Here is a 12592-nt window from a genome sequence, read left to right on the forward strand (position 1 = left end):
GTGTTTGTGTGATATTATTATAATAAACTATAATGTTATATATATATATATAAAAAAAAAACACCCAGCACGCCCCTGCGGGCGGTTTATCCTTCAAGCTCGGGTCCTCTACCAGAGGCCTGGGAGCTTGAGGGTCCTGCGCAGTATCTTAGCTGTTCCCAGGACTGCGCTCTTCTGGACAGAGATCTCCGATGTTATTCCCGGGATCTGCTGGAGCCACTCGCCTAGCTTGGGAGTCACCGCACCTAGTGCTCCTGATTCATGTAGCCCCTTCCGCCGGGGTTACTTGCGTAGTAGCATTCCAACAACGCCCTGTTTTCGATCTCTTGCCCACCGATGCCTTCTTGTTCCAGTAGCCCACTTTTCGTCAGGGTGCCCTGGTTCCTCAACACCTGACGCGGACCTTGTTGATCCGGGCGACGTCCGAGCCGGCATGCCTTCATATTTATCTGTCTCGCTCATGTCTGCGGTAGGCTGCTTAGCATAGGGGGTCTAGCCTTAGGACCCTTACTGGATACAGACGCCCCGGCAGGAATCGAACTTGCGATCCTGGCTGCTCCAAAGGCGTGTAGTCTAACCACTACGCTATCCAGCTTATATATAATAAAATTATATATATATATACATATATATATATATATATATATTATATTAAAATATTATATATATATATATAATATATATATATATATATATATAATATATATATATATATATATATATATATATATATATATATATATATATATATAAATATATATATATATATATATATTAATATATATATAATATAATATATATATATATATATATATATATATAATAATATTAATTATATATATATATTTTAACAACAGACGTATCCAAAAAAACTTTACAAAAAAAAAATATTGGAGTTTGCTTTTTCCAGTGCAAAAGATTTTTGCACGGTTTGCAATAATCAATTAACCAGATTGTTCACAAAGGGTCTCCAAACCTCTTCAAATGTTGAAGTCTGTCTTTCATCAAACCATTTCTTCTTTCTAGTGGATGGTTTGGCATCATTCGCCCTTCTAACTGAGGTTTCTGATGCACATTTTTAGCAAAAGACTGAATGCATCAGTTGGCGAGCGAGCTACACGCAATTACAACCCGGACCACATCTGGACTGCTGTAATCAGCGTTCATGTATTGCTGAGGCTTACAAGACCAGAGGGAGAAGCTTCCAGGGCCGACAGCTAGGACATCTTGTCGCGTCTAAAGCGGGTTGTAATCAGGCCGGTGGCAGCTTTCTTTCAGCTGCGTCTTGGAGCAGGTACGCAGCAGGCTGCCGGGTGGTGGGCGGCCTGTCTTTTGCTCCTCACAGAACTGATGACGGAAACACTATTCTGGCTATTTTTACTGTGGCTTCTTACTGATCAAAAGGCAACCAGGCATGCTCACTGACAGCGGGAAAATGATTTTATTCATCAGGACTTCTGTGACAGGCTTTATGTCTGGCAAAATAAAATAAAAAAAAATAAAATAAAAAAGAGGAGATGCAGTCTTTTTCGTCAGAGGGAAATTTATTTTAGTCTGTGAGCAGGGAGTCACAGCGGTAACCGCATTAAGGGGGCTGTAAAAACAGTCATGAAACTAAACTGAAAACACAGATATGACTCTTTAAAAAAAAAAAGATATATTGTACATCTGGTTTGTTCTGCCTGCGTTCTTTGTAGGTCTGTAGTTGTGTATACATCCTCTCCTAGAGACTGCCTTTTAAGCACCTCATAAGTCATAACCACGTAGACTAGCAGCCACTCCTTTCTTTGACTAGCTTGGCACTGAGGGAGGGGTTTCACAGTTCAAAGTTCACTTATTGGTGCCCAGCCTCTAGCCTCCAAAATTCCTATGAGTATGAAATCAATTCCTCCCCTCTGCTGTCAGCAGTAATTCTCATCGAAACACGGTGAATCTTAAGAAAAAGAAGAAAAACAAGCGGGCACGAGCGCTGGCTTCTCAAACTACAGATGTCGTGTTTTGTAAACGCCAAGAAGCAATCAGATACAGAACACCAAAGTGACACACCCATGGCACACACTGGACACGGCACGGACGCTGAATCATCGCACACGACGACCGCTTCCTTTGTTTGACTAGTGAAGCACACACAGGAAGCGACAAACCCCATACGATAACACCACGAGAAACAGCCGCTGTCAAGCAATGACACACAAGAGCGGGAAAAAAGAGCAGATACCCCGGCCCCGGTATCGATCAATACCGACAAGCTGACACAGGCAACCAACCACCTCAACCATCGAAGAAAACCCAGCCTCCACAATAAAGTTTCATCGTCCGCTCAAAGCCCAGCCCCCAAGGCAGACAAATTCTCACACTGACACATACTGAAAGCAACGTGGATCAGAACTCACCCAGTTACGAATGTGAGACCGCCGACAAACCCACCAACCAAAATTCCCCGAAGAAATCAGTTGAAACCATTCACACTTTCACTCCACAACACGCCAGACTTTAAAACAGTAACACCCAACCAGTATCGAAAAGGCAAAGAAACCACAAAAGAAGTTTGACAAACGACACCCCAAAGATGCAAAAAACAAACAAACACCAGCCACGTACCAGACATCATAGTGAGCAGGTACTGCATTAACACAAGTCTGCCCTTAAGAGTTTTCCATTAGTTCCCGGCTGGAGAGAGAGTGCACAGCTCACGCGGTGAACATCCATTAGCTCCTGAATGACATCCATATGTAACGTAATTTGCAAGACAATAAGATACAAATCACGGCGCACTTATTTCCTAAGAAGACTCACTATAAGCTGAAACAAGACATGAGATGATGACACAATCAGACGGTCAGGGTTTCACCACAAATCAACAAGCAAAGTTTCCTAAGAACTCCCCGAAATGTTTGATCGTATCCCAGCCGAGTCTTACAGTTTCCCCACTCGGGACACTCGTGTGAATAAATCAGGACTGCCGGCTTAATGAAAAGACCTCAAAAAGACTGAAATCCAAACCAGAAGACGCATATTTCAGTGAATGGGAGTGTTTTGAATCTGTGAGCTGAAATAACTTTACTGGGATGTTAGCTGATGATGATGTCATTTTTACAACAACTCTGGGACAGCTTCCGACTTTTTTTTTGTTTTAATCCTCAGCAAAAAACTGAAAATATCGCCACACTTACGGTAGCAAATGAGAGCTTACATGTCCGATCTCAGGGCTGTAGGATAATTTACTAAAAGAGCACAAGTGCAGTCACATTAAATGTGAGCTGCTGAGGAAATTCAGATTCAGAGTCAGTCTGCAGAACGGTTTTTGTTTCATCTTGTTCAAGCCTGTCTTATGGATGTGCACTCAACAGTCCTGAGTTTAAAGCTTCGGGGGGGAAATGGCGAGCACGCACACACACGCATGGAGGTCTAAAGAATAAAACGGAGATCAATAAGCGAATGTCAAACTGCAGAGACCGATCAGAGGGAGCAACACGGAAGAAAAAGGCTCACTTGAGTCAGGGGGAGAGCGAAGGAGGTGAGGTGGGAGTTCAGCAGTACTCACCCTGTCGAGTAAGTTGTCACTGGTGGAAGAAGCAGCACCAGCAGCAGGGAAGAGGGAAACAGTTGATCTGTCTTCAGTGACAAGCCAAATCAGAAAAAGACAAAAACAAAAACAAAAAACAAAAAACAAAACAAACTACAATCACTTCTTTTTCTTTATCCTAGCTTCATGGACCAGTGCTGCTGCTGTTGTGATTACTTTCCCCACACGCGTGTGAACATAAACACACCACGAAACCCAGTCCAAAAAGATCTTACAGTCCCTCCTGCACTCAAGCTCTTCTTCTTTGATGTGCACAATCAACACAAGCAGTCTAGTCAGCGGCGACAGACAGTATGTGTGTGTGCACCATGAAGCCCAGAGCGTGTGTGAACAAGCAAGGAGCGAGCGCAGGAGTGTGTACACTCCCCGAGAGGGAGGTGACTGCACAGAGAGAGAGGGGGAGTGAGAGACAGCAGGTAATCTCACTCCCTCTCCTTCCTCGAGTGCCACTCCCTCCAGTCACTCCTCCGCAGCGTTTGCTCAATCAGGATTTCTCACTCTCGTAACTGCAAACGCTCATCTTTAACCCTGTTGCTCAATATAAAAAAAGAAACGATCTACTCGCCAGATTTGTTTTGTTTACATGTAAAGGTAGTGAAATAACACGTATATGTGGATTCCTAGAAACTCTGACCGGAGTATCTCTGAGACGAGGCTCGGTTCAGACACAAGTGATTCAAAGTTCTTCAGAAAAAACGCGCTTGGCAGGTTTTTCAAACTCCGTAAAGGAAATACAATGAAAGCAGGTGGTGAAAACGTCCATACGGCTGAGGGGTTTAAAATAAGCATGAATGTAGGAATACTTTCACCAAATGTCTTTGCAAAGGGAGCCTAAAAAGAACAGATAATATTTTTAGGAAGTGGTTTGCTCAAGCATGAGGAACTGAGCCATACTTGCTGACAGCAGTTATTTTTAAACTGTGACCAAATTTCCCTGCAATGTTTTCTCCAGGTTCAGGTTTACTTGTGATTGTTTTCAGTCTTGCTGCAATTTACAGATGTTCCCTAAAAGCCTCACAGGCAGGTAGTCGGTGCTCTAGACTGAACAACCTTTAGCCAAAATATGAGAACCGCTAATCCAAACTATGACAAACTGGATGCTCCACCTATTCGGATCAGGAGTACTACTCCGAGTTAGTTGGAAGCAGATCAGTGGAACAGTTGCTGAGAAAACTGAAGCACCGACTGGAAAATCCGAATTTAGGGTAGGAGTAGTTTCTGGCCTTACATTTTACTGCCAAATATTGTTGACATCTTCATGAAAAAATATTTTTAAAAATGATTTTATTGTCCTGTATACGGCAAACAGGAGCTGGAAAGCTTCACATTTCAGAAGATGGAAGAAGTAAATATGTGGAATTTGATCATAATATACTAATTAGCTTTTAATCAGCTGGTCGATTGATCCAAGTCACATTTTTAATGGTGATTCCCAAAGACATATTAGCTGAAAGCCTGGAATATTTGGGCATGGTGTGCAGTACATCCTTAAAAACAACAAAACACCAACAGTATCTGGAAGTCATATCTTTTAAGGAATAGGACATAATCTGGCAAAGATCTGACACAGGACCTAAGAGATGCTTCTGTACCTTCAGTTCATCAATCTACTGTATGGGATCATCTTGACAGAGAACAGAACAAAAGGCAGCCAGCTTCCAAAGATGAGCTTTAAGTGTCCTTCAAGAAGCCCGGAGAACTATTCCTGAAGACTATTTAAACACTTCTGAGAAAGCTTACCTACAAAAGTTCCAGCTGTGTTCAAGAATAAAAGTGACTTTCAGGTTGGTTAGGCTTGTCCCCACTCTGTATGTTTTCACACGTTTCATCAAATCAGTGCACCCATTTCCTATTTTCCTAACAAAACAAAACAAATAAAGGGTGGGTTAAAGCTTAAGCAAGGTACCGTACTGTGCATAAAACGTATGCTTCGTATCGTCTCTTTGTCTCTTCCTCTACGATTTCTGATCTGACAAAGAGAAAAAATGTAAAACTATATACTAAAGAGTGATGTAAACTATTTTAAGTGAAGATTTAAAATGTGGGTCCATCTTCAGGAACAAACAAGGCACCAGGTCGGCTCCTCACCATTAGCAGACTCATATATTCACACCGATTAGGCCAGATGTTCTCCGCTACAAAAGCACCAAACTAATATTTCCTGTTAGCGTAATAATCTGTGACAGCCCCTCTCAAACCTTCTGTTCTCTGTGATCTTCAGCATGCATCAGATATCAGATCGGCTGCATTTTGTGCAGAATGCCAAGCTGCTACAAAAGTCCTTTCAACCGTTCACATGGCTTCAGCTGGACCGTCAAGTCAAAGTGAACCATTATGTAATGGCACATTAGCAGCACACGCTAGGATAACAGGTCGATATGAGGATGGGGTGAGAGAAAGGGGGCGAGAGAAAAAAACAAAAAACAAAAAAAGTTGTCCACTGGCAGCTGGCCTTCACAGAGGGGCTGGTCAGTGATTGTTACCACAGAAACCTGAGCTCCTGCACGTTAGCTGTAATGGGAGGAAGTGTTCAGAATACGACTGTTTACTTTACCTGCAGTAAGGTAGGATTTGGCCATGTGTACACATATTAATGTATATCTATATATATATCTATATATATCTATATCTCTATATAGATATCTATATCTCTATATATCTATATCTCTATATATCTATATCTCTATATATCTATATCTCTATATATCTATATCTCTATATATCTATATCTATATCTATATCTATATCTATATCTATATATCTCTATCTCTATCTCTATCTCTATCTATATCTATATATCTATATCTATATCTATATCTATATCTATATCTATATATATATCTATATATATCTCTTTATTTTAACAAGACGTATCCAAAAAAACTTTACAAAAAAAAAATATTGGAGTTTGCTTTTTCCAGTGCAAAAGATTTTTGCACGGTTTGCAATAATCAATTAACCAGATTGTTCACAAAGGGTCTCCAAACCTCTTCAAATGTTGAAGTCTGTCTTTCATCAAACCATTTCTTCTTTCTAGTGGATGGTTTGGCATCATTCGCCCTTCTAACTGAGGTTTCTGATGCACATTTTTAGCAAAAGACTGAATGCATCAGTTGGCGAGCGAGCTACACGCAATTACAACCCGGACCACATCTGGACTGCTGTAATCAGCGTTCATGTATTGCTGAGGCTTACAAGACCAGAGGGAGAAGCTTCCAGGGCCGACAGCTAGGACATCTTGTCGCGTCTAAAGCGGGTTGTAATCAGGCCGGTGGCAGCTTTCTTTCAGCTGCGTCTTGGAGCAGGTACGCAGCAGGCTGCCGGGTGGTGGGCGGCCTGTCTTTTGCTCTTCACAGAACTGATGACGGAAACACTATTCTGGCTATTTTTACTGTGGCTTCTTACTGATCAAAAGGCAACCAGGCATGCTCACTGACAGCGGGAAAATGATTTTATTCATCAGGACTTCTGTGACAGGCTTTATGTCTGGCAAAATAAAATAAAAAAAAAAAAAAGAGGAGATGCAGTCTTTTTCGTCAGAGGGAAATTTATTTTAGTCTGTGAGCAGGGAGTCACAGCGGTAACCGCATTAAGGGGGCTGTAAAAACAGTCATGAAACTAAACTGAAAACACAGATATGACTCTTTAAAAAAAAAAAGATATATTGTACATCTGGTTTGTTCTGCCTGCGTTCTTTGTAGGTCTGTAGTTGTGTATACATCCTCTCCTAGAGACTGCCTTTTAAGCACCTCATAAGTCATAACCACGTAGACTAGCAGCCACTCCTTTCTTTGACTAGCTTGGCACTGAGGGAGGGGTTTCACAGTTCAAAGTTCACTTATTGGTGCCCAGCCTCTAGCCTCCAAAATTCCTATGAGTATGAAATCAATTCCTCCCCTCTGCTGTCAGCAGTAATTCTCATCGAAACACGGTGAATCTTAAGAAAAAGAAGAAAAACAAGCGGGCACGAGCGCTGGCTTCTCAAACTACAGATGTCGTGTTTTGTAAACGCTCAGAGTGAAATTCAAGACGAGGTATGTACAGGTGTGAGCACATGGCACACACAGACACGCGCGCACGGACACTGAATCACTGTGTGCGCACGACTGAGCGACACACACCTCCCTTTGTTTAGACTAGGTGATATCATACACAGATGACAGCTTACAACCTCTCTCTTGTAATAGGATAACAGCCACAGTGATAATCCTGGAGCCGCTTCAATGCAATGGAGCGCACATGTGAGCAAGTATGAAAAGATGGGCCAGGATATATCCACCTGCCTCCTGTGTTTACCTGGAGATATCCTCACACACACACACACACACACACACACACAAAACAATGGCGCACCACTATCTCCAAACCATCTCAGTTTCTCTTTCATCAAAACTGTCTGACCTCCCAGCACGATTTATGGATACTTTGGACGCCTGGTACGTTCAGAGTCCTTTTCTCCTGGCAAGCAGTTTTACAGGTGTATGAACTCACGTAGAGACAAGAGTGAACTAATGATTAACGTATACGGTATTCGGATGAACAGGGCGTGGATGGTCCGACTGAGAGCTCAAAAAACAGGGCAAAAAAAAACCCAGATTAATGGGAGTTTCGTTGTAGGGTTTCCATTATTTTAATTCAAAATATTGACAGAAATGGAGCTGATGTGGCAATGAGATCCACTTTTCCCATTTTTTTTTTTTTTTTACACCTCACCCATTTTTGTGAAAGTATCCCCCCTCTTCCCCTCTCTTACCCCCACCCCCAGCCTTGTTCTTCTGGAGGTTTCTTCCTGTTAAAAAGGACTTCTTCCTTCCCGGTGTTGCCAAATGCTTGCTCATAGGGGGTCATTTGATTGTTGGTGTTTTCTCCATTTTATTGTGTCTTTACCTTACAATAAAAAGCACCTTGAAGTGAGCGCTTATGTGATTTGGTGTAAGATTGAATTGAACATTGAGAGCTTGTGTGTTGTTCTGCAGTTTTCTGGTAATCTTTTTGCAGTTACGATAACCCTGCACTTTGAGAAAACAGCCGCTGTGCTAAAATGAAGGTCAAGAGACAAACTTAATTATCAGACAGATCTGGTTATCTGTTCTTTAGGTCATAAAAGCTTAAATGCAACCAAACACCTCCCATGTCAAAGAAGAAAGCCTCCGTAAATAAATGGTGCTTTTTCAGTCCTGTCGACCACTCAAAGCACTTTGCACTCCAATCTGCATACACAGCACTTCTCTATCACTAATCCATACTGATGAAGGAAGTCTTTAGGGTCAGTAACTCACCCAGGGATACTTTGGAAGGTTGGTGGGTCGATCCCAGGCTCCCGTAGTCCTGATACAACTTCTCCCGAAGTAATCAGTTTGAAATCTATGTTTACACTTTCAGGACTTTTTTTCTTTTTATCCTACCTTCAGAGTTCAGGGTTTGTTTAAAACATGGAAAGAAGATGTGAGATGCTATCACTGATAGGAAATAAGACCAAAACTGTAACTCTCTAAAGTGACAGTGCAAAGATGAAGCAAAACAAACTCCACCCAGCCACGTACCAGACATCATAGTGAGCAGGTACTGCATTAACACAAGTCTGCCCTTAAGAGTTTTCCATTAGTTCCCGGCTGGAGAGAGAGTGCACAGCTCACGCGGTGAACATCCATTAGCTCCTGAATGACATCCATATGTAACGTAATTTGCAAGACAATAAGATACAAATCACGGCGCACTTATTTCCTAAGAAGACTCACTATAAGCTGAAACAAGACATGAGATGATGACACAATCAGACGGTCAGGGTTTCACCACAAATCAACAAGCAAAGTTTCCTAAGAACTCCCCGAAATGTTTGATCGTATCCCAGCCGAGTCTTACAGTTTCCCCACTCGGGACACTCGTGTGAATAAATCAGGACTGCCGGCTTAATGAAAAGACCTCAAAAAGACTGAAATCCAAACCAGAAGACGCATATTTCAGTGAATGGGAGTGTTTTGAATCTGTGAGCTGAAATAACTTTACTGGGATGTTAGCTGATGATGATGTCATTTTTACAACAACTCTGGGACAGCTTCCGACTTTTTTTTTGTTTTAATCCTCAGCAAAAAACTGAAAATATCTCCACACTTACGGTAGCAAATGAGAGCTTACATGTCCGATCTCAGGGCTGTAGGATAATTTACTAAAAGAGCACAAGTGCAGTCACATTAAATGTGAGCTGCTGAGGAAATTCAGATTCAGAGTCAGTCTGCAGAACGGTTTTTGTTTCATCTTGTTCAAGCCTGTCTTATGGATGTGCACTCAACAGTCCTGAGTTTAAAGCTTCGGGGGGGAAATGGCGAGCACGCACACACACACGCATGGAGGTCTAAAGAATAAAATGGAGATCAATAAGTGAATGTCAAACTGCAGAGACCGATCAGAGGGAGCAACACGGAAGAAAAAGGCTCACTTGAGTCAGGGGGAGAGCGAAGGAGGTGAGGTGGGAGTTCAGCAGTACTCACCCTGTCGAGTAAGTTGTCACTGGTGGAAGAAGCAGCACCAGCAGCAGGGAAGAGGGAAACAGTTGATCTGTCTTCAGTGACAAGCCAAATCAGAAAAAGACAAAAACAAAAACAAAAAACAAAAAACAAAACAAACTACAATCACTTCTTTTTCTTTATCCTAGCTTCATGGACCAGTGCTGCTGCTGTTGTGATTACTTTCCCCACACGCGTGTGAACATAAACACACCACGAAACCCAGTCCAAAAAGATCTTACAGTCCCTCCTGCACTCAAGCTCTTCTTCTTTGATGTGCACAATCAACACAAGCAGTCTAGTCAGCGGCGACAGACAGTATGTGTGTGTGCACCATGAAGCCCAGAGCGTGTGTGAACAAGCAAGGAGCGAGCGCAGGAGTGTGTACACTCCCCGAGAGGGAGGTGACTGCACAGAGAGAGAGAGGGGGAGTGAGAGACAGCAGGTAATCTCACTCCCTCTCCTTCCTCGAGTGCCACTCCCTCCAGTCACTCCTCCGCAGCGTTTGCTCAATCAGGATTTCTCACTCTCGTAACTGCAAACGCTCATCTTTAACCCTGTTGCTCAATATAAAAAAAGAAACGATCTACTCGCCAGATTTGTTTTGTTTACATGTAAAGGTAGTGAAATAACACGTATATGTGGATTCCTAGAAACTCTGACCGGAGTATCTCTGAGACGAGGCTCGTTTCAGACACAAGTGATTCAAAGTTCTTCAGAAAAAACGCGCTTGGCAGGTTTTTCAAACTCCGTAAAGGAAATACAATGAAAGCAGGTGGTGAAAACGTCCATACGGCTGAGGGGTTTAAAATAAGCATGAATGTAGGAATACTTTCACCAAATGTCTTTGCAAAGGGAGCCTAAAAAGAACAGATAATATTTTTAGGAAGTGGTTTGCTCAAGCATGAGGAACTGAGCCATACTTGCTGACAGCAGTTATTTTTAAACTGTGACCAAATTTCCCTGCAATGTTTTCTCCAGGTTCAGGTTTACTTGTGATTGTTTTCAGTCTTGCTGCAATTTACAGATGTTCCCTAAAAGCCTCACAGGCAGGTAGTCGGTGCTCTAGACTGAACAACCTTTAGCCAAAATATGAGAACCGCTAATCCAAACTATGACAAACTGGATGCTCCACCTATTCGGATCAGGAGTACTACTCCGAGTTAGTTGGAAGCAGATCAGTGGAACAGTTGCTGAGAAAACTGAAGCACCGACTGGAAAATCCGAATTTAGGGTAGGAGTAGTTTCTGGCCTTACATTTTACTGCCAAATATTGTTGACATCTTCATGAAAAAATATTTTTAAAAATGATTTTATTGTCCTGTATACGGCAAACAGGAGCTGGAAAGCTTCACATTTCAGAAGATGGAAGAAGTAAATATGTGGAATTTGATCATAATATACTAATTAGCTTTTAATCAGCTGGTCGATTGATCCAAGTCACATTTTTAATGGTGATTCCCAAAGACATATTAGCTGAAAGCCTGGAATATTTGGGCATGGTGTGCAGTACATCCTTAAAAACAACAAAACACCAACAGTATCTGGAAGTCATATCTTTTAAGGAATAGGACATAATCTGGCAAAGATCTGACACAGGACCTAAGAGATGCTTCTGTACCTTCAGTTCATCAATCTACTGTATGGGATCATCTTGACAGAGAACAGAACAAAAGGCAGCCAGCTTCCAAAGATGAGCTTTAAGTGTCCTTCAAGAAGCCCGGAGAACTATTCCTGAAGACTATTTAAACACTTCTGAGAAAGCTTACCTACAAAAGTTCCAGCTGTGTTCAAGAATAAAAGTGACTTTCAGGTTGGTTAGGCTTGTCCCCACTCTGTATGTTTTCACACGTTTCATCAAATCAGTGCACCCATTTCCTATTTTCCTAACAAAACAAAACAAATAAAGGGTGGGTTAAAGCTTAAGCAAGGTACCGTACTGTGCATAAAACGTATGCTTCGTATCGTCTCTTTGTCTCTTCCTCTACGATTTCTGATCTGACAAAGAGAAAAAATGTAAAACTATATACTAAAGAGTGATGTAAACTATTTTAAGTGAAGATTTAAAAATGTGGGTCCATCTTCAGGAACAAACAAGGCACCAGGTCGGCTCCTCACCATTAGCAGACTCATATATTCACACCGATTAGGCCAGATGTTCTCCGCTACAAAAGCACCAAACTAATATTTCCTGTTAGCGTAATAATCTGTGACAGCCCCTCTCAAACCTTCTGTTCTCTGTGATCTTCAGCATGCATCAGATATCAGATCGGCTGCATTTTGTGCAGAATGCCAAGCTGCTACAAAAGTCCTTTCAACCGTTCACATGGCTTCAGCTGGACCGTCAAGTCAAAGTGAACCATTATGTAATGGCACATTAGCAGCACACGCTAGGATAACAGGTCGATATGAGGATGGGGTGAGAGAAAGGGGGCGAGAGAAAAAAAACAAAAAACAAAAAAAGTTGTCCACTGGCAGCTGGCCTTCACAGAGGGGCTGGTTA

General features: G+C 42.0%; 1 protein-coding gene across 3 annotated transcripts in view; it reads right to left on the reverse strand.

Moving 5' to 3' along the window:
• Positions 1 to 12592, reverse strand: part of coro2aa (coronin 2Aa) — a 52018-nt gene that overhangs the window by 19064 nt on the left and 20362 nt on the right. The window contains exons 1-2 of one of the 3 annotated variants that reach the window (XM_042225058.1): positions 5675 to 6038; positions 3545 to 5443 (exon numbers count right to left, since the gene is read on the reverse strand). The exons of 1 other annotated variant lie outside the window; for it this stretch is intronic. The gene's annotated coding sequence lies outside the window, so the exon portion shown is untranslated. Of the gene's footprint in view, positions 1 to 3544; positions 6039 to 12592 lie in introns of those variants that run through there. One more of the 3 variants, XM_005932364.3, reaches the window with a different exon arrangement.

The sequence above is a fragment of the Haplochromis burtoni genome, unplaced genomic scaffold, assembly GCF_018398535.1.
Source record: "Haplochromis burtoni strain Fernald_Lab_line unplaced genomic scaffold, NCSU_Asbu1 Contig_158, whole genome shotgun sequence".
Classification (NCBI taxonomy): Eukaryota; Metazoa; Chordata; class Actinopteri; order Cichliformes; family Cichlidae; genus Haplochromis; species Haplochromis burtoni.